Below are 18,049 nucleotides of genomic sequence, written 5' to 3'. Positions count from 1 at the left end.
CAAAATGTTTATATACAAACGCGTGGGATTTTTTAAATTAAATGCTTCTCTATTTGGAAGAAAAGAGCAGAAGCTAATTTTTACTCATGAAATCGGTATTCGTACATCAATAATAATAACACGATATTGTCAATTAAAATTTGGAGTAAGCTATTTCTTTTTGATTTTTTATAGAAGTTTAAATTCTGTTTGTTTTCTCAAAGAAAAAGACGTATGCTGATTTATTTATGTACCGATAATAACAGAATTTATTAGCAGGCAATGGCAGACAATAGATGAAAAAAAATTGTTGAATGAAAATTATTTATCAACAATTGCATGGTGCCTATTATTTTTTATGTGGATATTTTCGATGAGAAAGACATGAGCTACATGATTTTACTTTATACAATCTATCTATAGTATATCGAAATTTTAAAATCATTGATTATTGAAAATTACTAAACAACAATAATTGTATGAAAATAGAAAAAAATAAAATAAAAACCAACAATATTTTCATAAATGAATGAAAAAAATTTGTTTAAATGTGTACTTATTATTATTTTGTTCAATTACAACAACACGCCGAAGATGTTTACACATAATAAACCCGCGAGTCTAGATGGCTCACAACATTTTTTTATTTATTAGTATTTAATGTCCAGCAGCAATAGCCATTATAGAACGTAAGAATTTTAATGAATTTAAGGGAGTTCGAACGAAAAAAGTACAAACAAGAAATGTGACCTAGTGGGCCCCTCAATGCTATAGTAAAAATTTATAAAATTTTATGCGGCACCCTTCACTTTTTTCTGCGTAGACTGTCCTGTTTTCCACCAATACATCACACAAACGTATTATGTTACCTCCAAATCTTCACTCTTTGACTTTTTTTTTTTTTTTAAACAATGATTGTTTAACTTTCTAGCAGGTAACTTGAATTTTTTTTTTTTCTATAATTATTCTAAGATTTTAAAGTTTCATACAGATAGTTTTTTATATAGGTGTGAATTTAAGAACACGGTAAAAATTTGATATATGTTGTTTTTTTTTTAACATTTTTCGACTTTCCCGTAAACGCACACGTTAAAAGTTGTTGACTTTAGACATTAATAACTATTTTACTAGCAAGTATAGACTTCTGAAATTTTGACATAAGATGGATAACTATTTCATAAACCTACTCTAAAAATTTAATAAAAAGTTAAATAGAATCGAGTGTTGTTCGAACTCCCTTAATGAAAAAAAAACTTATAAACATAATTTTATGTACAAAACCGCGTAACACAGACGCCATGGCGCTAGCCGGAATATTGAAAATTTTCAATTTGCAATGGGTAACGCGGGCCAACAGCCCCAACACACGTTACCAGGTCTTTTTTAAAATTTGCTTTGATCATAGCGTTAGGATCGTTGCATCTCTCTGTAGTTTTTTTTCTCTAACTACCCATTCTAAAAAAGTTTCACTTCCAAATTGTTTTAGAAAATTAACTTTATTCCTAAAAAAGTTGTAAATTGTCTTAAAGAATTTTTAATAATAATGAAAATTTATTTGTTAAAAACCAATAACTAGTGCTTTACATAATGTATTTTTTTTTCTTTCAATTCCTTGGTTGAAGGAAAAAATTTTCCATTGATGCATATTAGGGTGCACCAAAAAAAAATTTATTTATTTATTTTAGTTATTTTTTTTTGCTTCGCGAGTATATTTTTACTGGGGATAAAATAGACTCTCTGTAATTTTTTGAGATTTTTTTATTATATTCAGGGGTTGCGATCATCCCTTAAATGTAAAAAATGACTATTTTACTGTTTTTAATTTTTTTCGTATATAAATTTTAATTCTATAAAAAAGTTGTAGGCACAAAAATTGTTTGTTATTATTACACGGAGAAAAAAAAACGACAAATATTGTTGAGAAAACAGGACAAAAATTGTCGTGCCGCACAACAAAGTAGAGGCGAAGTTGAAACTCTATAATATTTGTTCTGCCGGTAGTACAGTTTTTGTTCATCTGGCAGAGTAATAATTACCGTGCTGTTTAACAAAATTTGTCATGCTCCAAACAAAAATTAATAGACATACAACAAAATTTGTTATGCTCCAAACAAAAACTGTTGAACATACAACAATTTTTGTATTTAGTTTAATAATTTTTATTATTCTACATAACAAAAAATCTAAAACCATATTAAATTTTTTTTTTTTTAAAATTACGAAATAAATTTTCATTATGATAATTAAAAAGAAGAAGGAAAACAATTAAGGAAGGATTTATTTTTCATATTTATAATTATTAAAAATTAAAATAAAAAATCTCTGCATTAAAATGACAGATGCAGGTTATGTTTGTCATTTTCATATAATTTCATACTTTATTGTTGATGTGATTTGTTAAATATCAAATTTGGTTATTTATCTAGTTGCTCACAAATATTTTAGTCTATAATTCAATGATTAAAATGCAGTGCCGTAACAAGGGGTGGGCAAGAGGGGCAACTGCCCAGGGCGCAGTGTAAAGGGGGGCGCACTTAGAAGCGCGTCACAAGAAAAAAAAATATTCTTTTTTAAACAATTAAAAAAAAAATTATATTTTCAGGAAAGAAATTGACTACTGTCATTTATGATCATTCAGATATTACATAAACATGATTGTCTTTCTGAATTTTGAAGTTAATTGTCCTCATTATTGTCATTTGTCGTTTAGAGACAATCGTCCTAGAACAATATTAAAAATGCAAATATTGCTGAGGAAAGAATGTATAACCAAATATATTATTTCCTAGTCTATAAATGAATTCTTTAGCTATTTTAGACAATAATTTCAATTTATGATAGGAGATATTGCTAAGAAATTAATTTAGACTAGGAATTAATATACCGAGTGTCCCATTTTAATTTATCAATGGATTTTTTTCGAAAAATATAGCTCAAATTGTAAAATGTTTCAAGTAAAAGTTGTAGGGTTTGGGGGGGGAAAAAGAAAAAAAAAAAAAAAAAATCGAAAAATCCAAAATGGCGGAGTTTTCGGTATAAACATAGTTTTTTAAAATGGATACTGCATTTTTTTTTTGAACCAAAACATTTTTTACATCAAAACTAACACTTTTTATTTGAAAAATTTTTCGATAAAATCACTTTTTTTTCGGGCCGATTTTATCTGTTTATGGATTTTCCTGAAAAAATATGGCTTTAATTAAAAAATGATATTTAGAAAAGTTGTAGCGCTCAGAAAGAAGACAACGAAAAAAAAACTTCCGAAAAAAAATCAAAATGGCGGAGTTAGAAGCATAAACAAAGTTTTAAAAAAAAATCGATTTTTCCGGAAAATTTTATTTAGAAAAAGTGTTAGCCTTGATGTGAACAATTTTTTAATAAAAAAAAATTACACCTAACCTCGAAAAAAAATGTTCATACCGGAAACTCTACCATTTTTAAATTAATTTTTAATAAATTTTTTTTTTTTTTTTTTTTTTTTTTTTTTTTTTTTTTTCGCTTCAACTTTTTTTGATAACATTTTTTTATTAAGGTTGAATGTAAATCGCATCGGTGAACAAAGTTTGGGCCCAAGAGGGTGCGCATCTACACACGGTTATCAAAAATATTTTCAGTGCCCCTCGTCCAAAATATATTCACTATACTGACAGGTTCTTGGTAGTATGTGTGTATGCAGTCTATCTGGATAGACACACACATACTACCATAGCCAAGAAACATGAGACAGAACGACGAATAAAAGAAAGAGAATGACCGCTATTAATAGAAAATTTTGACTCTAATAATTGAATATCTTCTAAAATCCGTTGTAGAAAATGATCATTGAGGGCTTTAAAAATCCGTATTGTAAAGAAGTACAAACTGATAGTAAATTGAGTAAAATCGTATTGGGAAACGCACTGTGGGCGTGGCCAATCGCTGTAAGCAGTTGGCAAAAAAAGAAACTAATGACTTCCAGTCAAGTATATCCCATTAGCATAGAATTTTATTGTTTATTAAAAAAATGTTATTAACTATTGAGCATATACTTTCATGGGCACGAAAAAAATTCCTCACGAAATTTCCTTGAAGAATCGTATTATATATGCGGAACATATTACGAGTATTGGTGTAAAAATTGATTCAAGTGATGAGTATCATGTGTTTGCCACTTGATATATTATCAAAATGTGATTTTACTTTGACAGGTTGTTGTTTGTCTAACCTCGAAAATGCATAGAAACTCAGATCTCTATTTCTCCTGGAATAACTGTTGCACCCAGAAACGTAAAGTCTTGTTTTTTTTTTTTTTTAATCAGTTTTGGTGAAAATTTTGTACCAGACATTTCAAACTATTTGTAAAAATATTATTTGTTTAATAATTTAGCATATATACTGTGTATACCACATACGAATGACTGGAAGAGGTAGTTTCCAGAAATTTACCACCAGACGTCATGGTGAATTGTGCGTTTCCCAATAGAAACTTTTTGAGCTAGAGAAGAAAATGTGTGTTTAGTCCCTATACCTACGTGTTAAAGTTGTCAACTTTGACATTAATTATCTAAAAAAAACCGTTGTGTAAAATTCTGAAAAAAATCAACAAAATAGATAATTATTCTGGCTTTTATATGAGACCAAAAATTCGAAAATCGTATAGTTGGAAATTCTATTTACATTCAACCTTAAAGCCATATTTTTTCAGAAAAATCCATAAACAGAGAAAATCGGGCCGAAAAAAAAAGTCATTTTATCTAAAAATTTTTCGAATAAAAAGTGTTAGTTTTGATGTAGAAAACGTTTTGGTGAAAAAAAAAAATGCAGTATCCATTTAAAAAAACTACGTTTATACCGGAAACTCCGCCATTTTGGATTTTTCGAATTTTTTTTTTTTTTTTTTCTCCGTCCCCCTCCAAACTCTACAAGTTTTACTTGAAACATTTTACAATTTGAGCTATATTTTTTGAAGAAAATTCATTGATAAATTAAAATGGGACACTCAGTATTTGGTTACATTCTTTCCCTAGATACATCCCTAGATAATTAATTAATCAAAAAGCTATTGGTGACTGTTGCTAAAGATTGGATGTAACCAAATAAATTATTTCATTATCTAGATCAATTTCTCTGCAATATTTTCTATAATACAATAGAATCATTGTGCCAAATTGATTGTATCTTCAATAGACTTCGATGACATCATAGATGAATTTTCCAGCGACAACGCCAGAAGACAGAAACTGTTTTGATTTTGTAATGATTCATTCTTCATCTATATCACTTTTAAAATATTTTGTCTTTTATATTATTATCCACAACAATTTTTATTTAAAAAAAAAAATAATTTCAATATATTCTGGCGGTTTTGCTTGTTATATATATTATTGTTAAATACACCTAACAAATGATTTTTTTTAAATATATTATATCGATTAAAATAGGGCGCAAAATATAATTTTGCCCAGGGCGCAAAAATTCCTTGTTACGGCACTGTTAAAATGTTATTAAAACTTTACATCTTGGGATTAATTAATTTATTTTTAAAACGTCAGTCACACAAAAGCTGATCTCAACTTAGATTGACTTAGAAAATTCCACACAATGCCATGTAGATATACCGAGGCACACGAACAAGACCGAGTCTTACCGATAACACCCGAAAATCAAATTGTTGTGCAGCACGGTAATATTTGCCTTGAAACTGGACAATATTTATTGTATTATTAAGCAACACAACAAAATTGTTGTTTAAAAATAGAACAATAATTTTGTTGTAGCACAACAAATTTTGTTTAACGATAGAACAAGTTGCAGCACGCGAATAGGATTTCGCCTCTAGTTTGTTGTGCTCTCACAACAATTTTTGTGGTTTTTTTTTCTCAGTGTAGGTTTATTTAATTATATTCTTTTTTAATGAAAAAAAAAAACAATTAACCACTTTTTCGCCTCTCAAAACTAAAAATTTTAATAATTTCCATAAACAACCCCTAATAAGTACCCGTAAATAATTTTTTCAAGAGTTGAAACTGCTTTCATCGTATTCCTTGTTAAATTTACTATAGAAAACATACAGATATATTTTATAAATAAGTTGAATTTTGATGGAAAGTAAAATTAATTAAGGTTGATTCCCAGTCGCATCACCGAACCAATATTTATGCCACGAAGGGCCCGTATATCAATAACGCTATTTTTTATTCGCGTGTCCTAAAATTTTTTGTGGCGCCACTGATGGAAAAAACAAATTCTTCAGTAGTATGTGTGTCGTGGCTACACACTAGCGAGCAACGATTACATCGTACACTGAAGCCATGCTTGTGTTCATGCCTGTGTGCTGCGCTTCTCGCGAAATTTTAGAATTTCAAAGTTATTTTTTTTTTAAACGCAGAAGACGAAATACTAAAAATTTATATTAAAAAATTTGTCTTTTCTAGCACTACAAACTGATAGAAATTTAACGTTTTCTGTTACGTTTTGAAAAAGTTATTAATAAAAATATGAGATACCGCCTATACCTTGCGTGTTAAAGTTGTCAACTTTGACAGTAAATATCTTAAAAAAACCGAACAAAAAAAAATTGAAAAAAATTGACAATGGAGATAATTATTTCATTTAAACATAAGATAAAAAAGAAAAAAATCTGTTGCGATTTCAGATTTCCAGAATCAACCTTAAAGAAATCCTTTTATAAAAAGTTGATGAATAACGCTGCTTCCAGTCATTTCATTGGTCGTCATTTACATACTCACACACTCAAAAAAAAAAAAAAAGAAAATCACTTTAAATATTTATTTTTTTGTTTTATATTTTTGCTGTATTAATGAAATCGAAATTTGTACATAATAAACAATAACAAAGTTTTGTTAATTTGTCAACTAAAATTTTGAAGTAACCAATTTTTTTTTTCAAATCATTATTGAAGTATGAACCCTGCAATCTGCATTTATTGGTTTAGATTAAGCTCACGACTTTCTTTTCAAAAAAGAAAAATAAAATTATTCAACAATATTTATTAATAAATATTAACAGCTGTTCGAGGTGACATGGGATCATTAATAAACAATTTTTTATATTTTTTTCCCACTCTGCTATTATAAGCCCACGGTTTTTTCTTTAAATATAAAAAAAAAATTATTTGTAAAGGATTATTTTTTGGAGGTGTCATATAATTGTTTATGGCACCTCGAAAAAAAATTTTATCAAATGATTTGTTTATTTTCTTAGAAGAAAAGTCGTAGGTTAATTTGTATTAATAATTCTTCTTCTCAAAAAGAAAGCCGTGAGCTCATTTGAATCAATAAAAGCAGAATTCGTACTTTAAGATTATTCAAAAAAAAATAGTTTACTCCAGAATTTAAATTTACAATTTGTTATTGTTATTTAGGATCAAATTCTGATTTTAGTAGTATAAAATATTCAATGTAAAAGGCATGCATCTGTATAAGATCATTTTTAAGTAATTTTTTTTTTTTTTTGTTTTTCTCGAGTTAAAATTTACTAAGTCTTATACCGGTAACACAAATTATTTTGAATCCTTTTTTTTTTTGTATAAAAAATTTCATTAATTGTTTTTTGTCATATCATTGACAGTTGACCAACGAAAACGGCCGCTTGCGGCCGTCAACAACACTAGTTTATATAAAAAAATGATATACACATGGCTAATTCCACGTGTCTTTCAAATTCAAAAAATAAATTCGTTCAAAATTTTTTTTCTATCATTCTTGAGCAAACAATAAGCAATACGTTTTTTTTTTTTTTTTTTTTCCAAAAAATTTTTACTTGTGATTTTTTTAATTTTAATTAAAGAGTTTTTAGGAAATATACCAGCTTTTGAAAAAAACTGTTGACTTAATTGAACAGATTATGAAGACAAAAAAGTTCAACTTTCATTTATAGTTCACATAAAAAAATTTCTCAAAAAATTCTTTTACCATTATTTACCATCATTTGAAATCGTTTCTTTTCAAACTTGGCCCTATTTTTTTTTATGAATAAATAATCCTTAATAATATAAAAAATTTTTGAGCAAATTATTGAGTTAGCTTTTTCATAATTTTTCGAGATACAAATAGATAAAGAGTGAAAAACACGGTCCTGCGTGCCGCTTGACTATTTACAGATATACACTCTCATGAGGGATAGGACACAGCGTTTCGATACCCGTTTTTTTTACTCTCTATTTATTCGTACCTCAACAAGTTATAAAAATGCTAAGCTAATAATTTTCTCGAAAATTTCTTATGTTCCAAGAATTATTTATTCATAGAAAACAGAAAAAAATAGGGTCAAGTTTGGGAAAAATCGATTTTAATTGTTTATTTAACAAATCATAGTGGTAGAATTATTCAAAAAAATTTTAAAGTTCTTTTATGTAAACTATAAATGAAAGTTAAACTTTTTTGTCTCGATAATTTTTTTGATTAAGTCCACTGTTTTTGAGTAAAAATCCTGCAAAAGCTAGTATATTTCTTAAAAAATCCTTAAAAATTAAAAATTAAAAAATCACAAATCAAAATTTTTTGGAAAAAAGATAAAAAAAAATTACAGAGAGTTTATTCCATTCCTAGTAAAAATATACTCGCAAAGCAAAAAAAAAATAACGAAAAAAATTTTTTTTGGTCCACCATAATGTATATTGAGAATGAAATATTCTATTCAAAAACGATTTACATTGAAATATCTAAAATATAAAAAATCTACAATATCAATCAGATTGCAAAATCAAAAAATTACCCTGTCTCCTGGCTGATTGAACAATCAAAATTCAATTGTAGAAAAAATTAACTCAAAAAATAGAATGCCCTGGATTATTTGTTTCAGAAGGCATGAAGCAAGAAATCGCTTACAACATGAAGGCAGCTAGATCAATCTGGTACGACTCATTTTTATATTACTAAATGAGTTTATTTCTTTTCGTTAATTAACTTAAGTTAATTAAAAAATACAATAATGATAATGAAGAAATTTTTGTGCACACACAATCTACGAGAAAATATCTGTAATATAAAAAAGGAACGATATCAATCGTGTTGCAAAATTAGAAATTATCTGAGACCATTCGTTTTTTGTCATAAGAATCAAAGATTATTCCAAGAAAAAAATTCCTTCAAAAATAGCCTGCTCTAGGATTTCTTGTCGTGAAGAAAAATACGAAAAGTTATCCAAAAAATGAGGCTAATCAGATAAAATCCATACGAGTAATTCGTAAACGATATAGAAAAACATAAAACAGAGAGAAATGAACTCGGTAACAATAATGATGATGATACAAATGAACCACAAAGAAAAAAAAAAAATTTAACTTTAATGTATTTGTGACCTATAAACGATAGAAAAAAGTTAAAAAAACATAAATTAGTTGAGAAAATGACTTATTGGGTTCATAAGAGTTTATCACGAAAAATTTGAAAAAATCGATTAGCCGAAAAAAATGAATGAAAAATAGAAAAATATACTATCAAAAAGAATGTCTTATTTTAACATGTAGACAAAGATAACGTTAATGATTTGAGCATAATTGAAGGCAAAAGAGCAAAAAAACGTAAAATCGGAAAAACCAAAAGAAAAAAACAGAATTAATAGTTGTAATAATTCTTTCAAAACCCTAAAAAATTCAATTATTTAGTTCAATTGAACAGTTGCTACAGTCCTCCCACGGAACATTATGGATGCGACACGCACTTGACTTCCTCTTTTATTTTATTTGATTAAAAACCAAATTACAGGTAAGCTCGTAATTTATTTACCTGAATAAAAAAACTAAATAAGAAAAGCGGAGGAGCACTACCGAACGCATTATACTCTGTATAGAAGCTACCTTGTTTCCCGCCAATCTTAAAATTTCGATTAAAAAATGATTGAGTATATTTGAGTATAATTGAATATCCCGAGTGGAAATTTCAGTCCGATTCGGATCCAGGACGGATCCAGTTTACCTGATTACATATCCAAATCGGATCAGGCTGGCCGGATCCGATTCGGACTGAAAATGTAACGCCGGCTAGGCTCCGAATCGGATCCGGTGAACCGGATCCGGTTACAATAAGGACACCGTGGCTAAATCGGATACCAAATTATGTATCCAAAATTACATTTAAATCGGATCCGATTTTACATCCAAAACGGATCCGATTTTACATCCAAAACGGATCCGATTTTACATCCAAATCGGATCCGATTTTATATTTGAACCGGATCCGAATTTTGTTTTAAAAAAATTTTGATTTAAAAAAAAAAAATATATTTGCTTTTTTCAATTATTTTTTTTAACAATCATTATTAACAATATTTTTATCTTAGAAAATTCAACCTAAACTAAACTAAAATTCCGGATTTTGCGGGGATCGATCTCGGGGCTATTCTGTTCAAAGTCGGCAACTCTATCCTATTGACCACGGCGGCGTACGTGGAATCCATAAAATCAAAAGTCCTTTACAAGTGTAGAAAGTTATTTCAAAATTACAATAGAAAAACTTGATATGATTAATACTATATATATGCAACAATGTATTTATTATTATCAAAAAATAAAATGACATTCTGAAATTAATTTTTTTTTTTTTTTTCAAATACTTCTAAGTTGGATCCGTTTCAAATCAGGGAAACCGGATCCGGCTTAAACCTGACCAAATCCGGAAGTTAACTTTGACAAAAAAAACAAACTTCAATTAAAGTCCGGCATTCCGGATCCGATTCGGATCAGGATAGAGTAAGGAAAACCAGATCCGGTTAGCCTTAGCCAAACCTGACCGAACCCGAAGATAACTTTGAAAAGAAAAATAAAGTCCGATTAAAGTCCAGCAATCTGGATCCGATTCGGATCAGGAAAGAGTAAGGAAAGCCGGATCCGGATAGCCTTAGCCAAACCTGACTGAACCCGGAGATAACTTTGAAAAAAAAAATAAGGTCCGATTAAAGTCCGGCGATCTGGATCCGATTCGGATCAGGATAGAGTAAGGAAAACCGGATCCGGTTAGTCTTAGCCAAACCTGACCGAACCCGGAGATAACTTTGAAAAGAAAAATAAAGTCCGATTAAAGTCCAGCAATCTGGATCCAATTCGGATCAGGAAAGAGTGAGGAAAGCCGGATCCGGTTAGCCTTAGCCAAACCTGACTGAACCCGGAGATAACTTTGAAAAAAAAAAATAAGGTCCGATTAAAGTCCGGCAATCTGGATCCGATTCGGATCAGGAAAGAGTAAGGAAAGCCGGATCCGGTTAGCCTTAGCCATAACGGATCCGAAAAGGGTCAGGAAACCCGGATCTGGATTACCTTAGCCATACTGGATCCGATTCGGATCAGGATCCGGCCAAGCCGGATTCAATTTCCACTCGGGATATCCGTTTCCCTGGATGCATACACTTGGTAAATCATGACTCTGGCTTTTTCAAGTATTGCTACATTAACAAACTATTGAACTAACTACCGGCTGACTTGAAAGCATTTGAGTAAATTTTTAGAATATAGGTGAGCTGTACCGCGATGACAGCTATATAAAATTCATAATGTTAGAATTTTTTAATGTACACATTAAAGGTAGAAAAGTTACAATAAAATTAAGTAATGTAATGGCTTAGTATAGTATATAGTCAATGGCCAAATTTTTACTAAACTTTATAGTAAAAATTATTTATCATTATACCAATAACTCCCACAAATGATGCCAGGAACTGTTAGTAACGCAGTTTTTACTATTTGTTTTGTAATTTTTACTTCTACGTTTGTAATTCTCATTTGAAATTTCTTGCAAAGTAGTTAACGGAAAATCGTATTTTTAGTGACAACAGCTTGCAATTATAATTTTTCCCGGGAATACGTTTTGATATTAACTTCTGGTCGTTATTTTTTCATTATCAAAATAATTAGAATGGAAAGGAAAAGACACTGCTTATGTCTCATTTATTCGAAAAAAATCATGTAATGTTGTATTTTTAGTCAAATATGAATTTTTATCGATGAGAACTGTAAATAATACCACATATCGATAAAATAATAACGCTAGTGAACATATTTATAATAAAATGAAAGTTTAAAAACAATCGATCGAAATTAAAAAAGTGGCCAATAATTTTTTTTCACAATACACGGAGAGAAAAAAATATTAGGTTTTACTAAAAAAAAAACACTGGATTTTACTATGTTTTATAGTACTGGTGGATGTTGTGGGAAATTTAGCAACATTTATCATGTAAACAGTGAGTTTTACTATGTTTGAGAATTTTAATCAGACTTAGTAAGTATCATAATACTCAATCGTAAAAATGGCCATGTTTAAAATAAAAAGTACTATGTTGTATAGTCAAAAATATATTTGATTAAAAAATATTTTAAAAAATTGTCAATTTTTTTTCTGTTGTATTATTACGCAGGAGTTTTTGTTTTGTTTTTTTTTTTTTTCTTTCGCACTCTGACCGGGGATCGAACCGACGAAGTATGTGTTGACGTTGTATCGGGTACGCTTTAGACCGCTCAGCTACGGGACTTAACTGGAATTAACGTAAAGTTGACTCTTTTGTTTGGTATTTCGGGTTTCTGCATTTTTCACCATGTGAACATAGTAAAATTCGCTTCAAATATCGTAATTAATATAAAACACACAATAAAAATTAAATCGGGAATCGTATTTTTTTAAAATTGATGAGTAGTATAAATAATATTGTTCGAATTTAGGTACTGAATGATGATTTTAACGAGCGTCAATTGTCAATTCTACTATGCTAACATAATAAACATTAATTTACACATAGCACTTCAGTAAAAAACATCTTGTTCCATAGTTTGATTACAAATGATGTAATTTACTATGTGCCTTTATTAAAATATATAGTATAAATAATAAAGAATATAAAAAAAAATATTATATTATATCAAAAATCCGAAAACATCGCCCGGTACTACAGTAGCATAGTAAAACATAATAATTTTTTTTCTCCGTGTATAAACTTATAATAACCTGAATCATTTTCAATTAATTTTGAAGAACTGTCCGGGAAAATACTCTGTCATATTATACTATTTGCCTTGTACACGGAGAAAAAAAAAAGGACAAATATTGTTGAGAAAACAGGACAAAAATTGTCGTGCCGCACAACAAAGTAGAGGCGAAGTTGAAGCTCTATAATATTTGTTCTGCCGGTAGTACAGTTTTTGTTCATCTGGCAGAGTAATAATTGCCGTGCTGTTTAACGAAATTTGTCATGCTCCAAACAAAAATTAATAGACATACAACAAAACTTGTTATGCTCCAAACAAAAACTGTTGAACATACAACAATTTTTGTATTTAGTTTAATAATTTTTATTATTCCACATAACAAAAATTCTAAAACCATATTAAATTTTTTTTTTTCAAAATTACGGAATAAATTTCCCTTATGATAACTAAAAATAAGAAGGAAAATATTTGAGGAACAAATTAATTGAAATTACGATGCTTTGATTTATTTTTCATATTTATAATTATTACAGATTAAAATAAAAAATCTCTGCATTAAAATGACAGATGCAGGTAATGTTTGTCTTTTTCATATAATTTCATACTTTATTGTTGATGTGATTTGTTAAATATCAAATTTTGTTATTTATCCAGTTGCTCACAAATATTTTAGTCTATAATTCAATTATTAAAATGTTATTAAAACCTGACATCTTGGAATTAATTAATTTATTTTTAAAAAGTCAGTCACACAAAAGCTGATCTTAACTTAGACAGCTTAGACTGACTTAGACTGACTAGTCAATTCCACACAATGCCATGTAGATATACCGGGGCACACGAACAAGACCGAGTCTTACCGATAACACCCGAAAATTAAATTGTTGTGCAGCAGGGCAATATTTGCCTTGAAACTGGACAATATTTATTGAGCAGCCGAACAAATATTATTGAGCAACACAACAAATATTATTGGATGGTAAAAATTGTTGTGCAGCTAAATAAAATTTGTTCAACGATACAATGAAATTTGTTGTAGCACAACAAATTTTGTTTAACGATAGAACAATTTTTGATGCAGCACAACAAAAAGCGACAGGATAGGATTTCGCCTCTAGTTTGTTGGGCTCTCACAACAATTTTTGAGGTTTTTTTTTCTCAGTGTATATTATCAAAAGACTTCACAGAAAGATGTGCTATTAGACTGAAAACGAATTTATAATTATTATTACAAACAGAAGCGTCAAGTATGTGTGGCGTTTTTATTTGAAATTAAATAAATTTTAGTCTTTGAATTTTCATGAAAATATAATATCAAAAAACTAATCTTTCCAAATATTGCTGATACATAATGAATTCTCAACTGTTCAGAATCAGAATTTGTTTATTTAACAAAAAAAATTAAAGATTCGTTTATCGACGGAGTTTACAATAAATAAATTTCCAAACAACTTTTTTTATTCTAAAACTTAATTAAATTTTATGAAATTTTACGAGATTGATTAAAAAATTATTCGTATCATGACACTATTTTATTTGCAAAATACTAAAAAAATTTTTTTATATTTTTACAAAAAAAAAATTTTTTTTACCAGCAATGATAATTTATCCGGGGGAACTCGAAATTAAATTGGTGGCGCTGGGTATGCTATTTTTGTTATGTTTTGGGACTTATTTAACAATTGGCATTTTATTGTTGTGTCAAAAATAATTCCATAAAAAGTTAATTAATGGTTATAAAATTAAGTAATTTACACTTAATCAAATGTAAGTTAGGTAAATTTGAAACGCAAAACATATGGTTAATTATCGGATTAGTGTTTAGTATAAAACTGCAAGTGTAAGCATTGTAATTTTTTGTGGTTATGAATAACTTGATCGATAAAATAAAAACAATCAAAAAGAATCAGTATATAAAAAAGCATATTTATCGTGGATAATCTAAATATGACTGGAAAAATAGTAAGACAAAGCTCTAGAATTAATCTCTTCTCTATTGGTTATCATTTTATTGGCAGCATGTTATTTTTGGGAAACGATTGCATCAAATGCATGAAAACTGATCCTCAAAATTTAAACTTCTTTTTTTATTCTAACATCTTAATTTTTGTAAAATTTTGCATGGGTTCTAATTATTTGGAGATAATATTTAACTTTCAACTACTTAAAAATTCAAAATCGGAACGATAAACACAGATAAGAAAAGCATATATAAAAAATGCATGCGCTAGTTTTTATATAAATTTGCTCCTTTATATATAAAGGAATTAGGTGGACCTTCGTCGAAAAATTCTCATTTTCGATTTGAAGAATACCTGAATACCTGATGTTTATCATGAATTAATAAATTCTGACTGATTAAAAATATTATTTCTCTTATCAAATTTATTTGGTGGACTTATGTAATAATAAAAGTAGTATTAATGGGGGATATATGATAGTTATAATGATGTCTAAAATAAATATTAATCTTTTATAATTGTTTATAATGCATGTACGGACAAATTGGTATACTGAATAAATATAAGTGATTTTACCACCAGATCGTCTAAAGTATGTCCCAATATTGAATACAATTGGGACTCACAGATGGAGCGAATGTGGTTCTGTTGGTAAAAATAAAGGAACAGTTAGGTCAAAATGAAAGGTTGTCATTCCTCTTAATTTAAGACAGTTTCTTTTTTATTTAAGAGAAAAGAGAATTAATTTAAGAGAAACTTTGCTAAAAAGAAAGCAAAAATATCCCTTAAATCAAGCGAATAAGCAGTCTAGTTAAGACAAAAGTTGCTAAAATTAAATGACATTTGATTTTATTTAATGGGTAAATCGTTTAATTTAAGGATAATATTGATTGAATTAATAGAAAATTGTTTTTATACAAATGATAAATGAATTAATCTAAAAAAATTATGAATCAATTCAAGACAAAAAGCGATCTAAGCTTATTCGCTTGATTTAAGGGATATTTTTGCTTCCTTTCTAGCAAAGTTTCTTCTAAATTAATTCTCTTTTTTCTTAAATAAAAAAAAAACTGTCTTAAATTAAAGCAAATAAATTGCTTTAATTAAAAAATATTATGCTCAAATTAATACATTTTTTTTCTAAATCAAAGCCTAAAACTTTCAAGCAAAATTTTGCTATATTTTAGCAACTTTTTCTCTCAGTGTATGTATTTTTATATAAAGTCAATTACTCGATCGAGATTACCAGGTATATATAAATATATATTACTAGCTTGAAAAACAAATACTTAATATAGAAGGTAGTTCTTTTCCTCAAAAACATAGCAAAGTTCACGATGCATTAAAGTATAATTGATTATTGTGATTTTAAATTTTGTAGCATAGTACTTTTTATTTTAACCATACTCGTTTCTAGCAATGAAAGTATTATAAAATGTATTGATAAAAATCTCGAACATAGTAAAGTTTGCTGTCTACACAATAGATTTTTCTGTTCTGCTTAAAATGTCATCCCGTACTATAGAGCATAAAAAAATTAAACTCTGTGTAAAAAGTTTCACGAAAAGTTTCTTATGTGAGAGTAATTTATTTCAATTCACTTCATCGTACAAATGGTTTTTATTGCACAAGGTTTTGCTGGTTCCAGATTTTTCAATATTCTTTTTATAATAAACGAAAATATTTATCAAAAATAAACTTGATAATTTGTGGGATTTTAATTGAAAATGATACAAATTGGATAAGCAAAAACACAACTAATGATGATTGATGACGTGATAGTTGTTCAGTAAAACACCTGTGCATTTGTTAAAAGGCTGTATCAGATTGAGTTTCGCTTTTACGTAACTGAAAACATTTAACGGCTGTTGACCATCGACATTCTCCATAAGTAATAAAACGCAATCTTTTCTCGTCGCGCAGCATTAAGCGTATTCATTTTTTTCAATACACGTGGGTATTTCAAACGTCTACGAGTCAATTTTAAAAAGTAAAATAGATTTACAAACTTTAAAATACAAAATACTAGAAAATATCACTTTTTTATCATTGATGCAAAACTATCCATTTTAACGATGAAATATAAATTTTCTTATTGATTTACCTTTGCGATCGCAAATTTAATGTAGTACTTTCGAGCTTTCAGATGCTGAGTAACTTTTTTAAGCTATTAGATAGGGGAAAACAAAATCGAATCACTAACACTATACGCTTTCAAGTCGAACACTGAGCACATCACCACTGATTTTTTTTTTTGTATAATACTCCATTAAATTGAGAAAAAAGAAAGTCTACTGTGTCCAGTAGTCTGTTGAGTTCATTTTAACTATCAGAGTTTGCGTTCTTTTATCAGTTAATATATAGGGGCCCGGTAGAATGGAAAGTGCTGTTTCGGCTATTAGTGCTGTGGGCCTTGGTAAATTGAGCATACACTGTGTAGCAATCACTAACAGTGCCCCGACATCGTTTCGCTTACCGATCTGCCAAAGAACAAATAGTGGTAGGGAACTATCTGGTAGACGCTCGTAGATACACTATTCGAAACCATGCGTATACCGAATGAGCTAGAAAAATAAAAGTACTTAATGGTCATTAAACATCCTCACCAAATGCATTAAGCAGTATTCTGAATGTCCGTAATGTTATTAACGGATATACGATGCAGTCATTTTACAAATAATTTAGTTATTATAACTATACGTTTAGTATAGATGGTAAACTAATTTCGTCGATCTCACTAAAGTATTTTCTCAATATCTTATTGAATAGGAATTATTTCTACGATGCATTACACAATCTACCAACCTCTACCAACTTTAGCAATTTTATTTCTAATATGTAAAATATTATGTCCGAAATTTGAGCTAAAAGAAATATAAATATGGGTGATACTTCAGATTTGCCAATTTTTTTTACAAAACTAATGTTCAGTTGCAACGATCAAATTACAGAACTTTCCAATATTAATGTCAGCGAAGATTTAACGTTAATTTCATGACTTGGCTAAGGCGACAAAATACCAACTTATACCACATTAATGACGTGTTCAGTCATATTGACATAATATCAGTTGAATTGACTATACAATTATTTTATGAAATCATATAAATAAATTACTAATTATAATTAGAATAGTTTTGAAAATAATTGATATTTATTCCAAGTTCTAGGCAAGAAGACTAGACTTTGTTTT

The 18,049-nt window shown here is 28.5% G+C and overlaps 1 protein-coding gene and 1 long non-coding RNA gene across 8 annotated transcripts in view; one reads left to right on the top strand and one right to left on the bottom strand.

Annotated features, from left to right (window-relative positions):
* Nucleotides 1–17,417, bottom strand: part of LOC122849204 (scavenger receptor class B member 1) — a 192,162-nt gene extending 174,745 nt beyond the window's left edge. For 5 of the 7 annotated variants that reach the window (XM_044147830.1, XM_044147832.1, XM_044147831.1 and 2 more), the window contains exon 1: nt 16,961–17,365. The gene's annotated coding sequence lies outside the window, so the exon portion shown is untranslated. Of the gene's footprint in view, nt 1–16,960 lie in introns of all 7 variants that reach the window. The other 2 variants (XM_044147835.1, XM_044147833.1) reach the window with 2 other exon arrangements.
* LOC122849206 lies at nt 14,444–15,559 on the top strand. The gene is made up of 2 exons (XR_006373534.1): nt 14,444–14,857; nt 15,439–15,559. It is a non-coding gene; the product is annotated as an uncharacterized LOC122849206 (long non-coding RNA).
* Nucleotides 17,418–18,049: the final 632 nt, after the last annotated feature.

Source organism: Aphidius gifuensis, linkage group LG2, assembly GCF_014905175.1.
Source record: "Aphidius gifuensis isolate YNYX2018 linkage group LG2, ASM1490517v1, whole genome shotgun sequence".
Lineage (NCBI taxonomy): Eukaryota > Metazoa > Arthropoda > Insecta > Hymenoptera > Braconidae > Aphidius > Aphidius gifuensis.
This window is presented reverse-complemented; position numbering and strand designations above follow the sequence as displayed.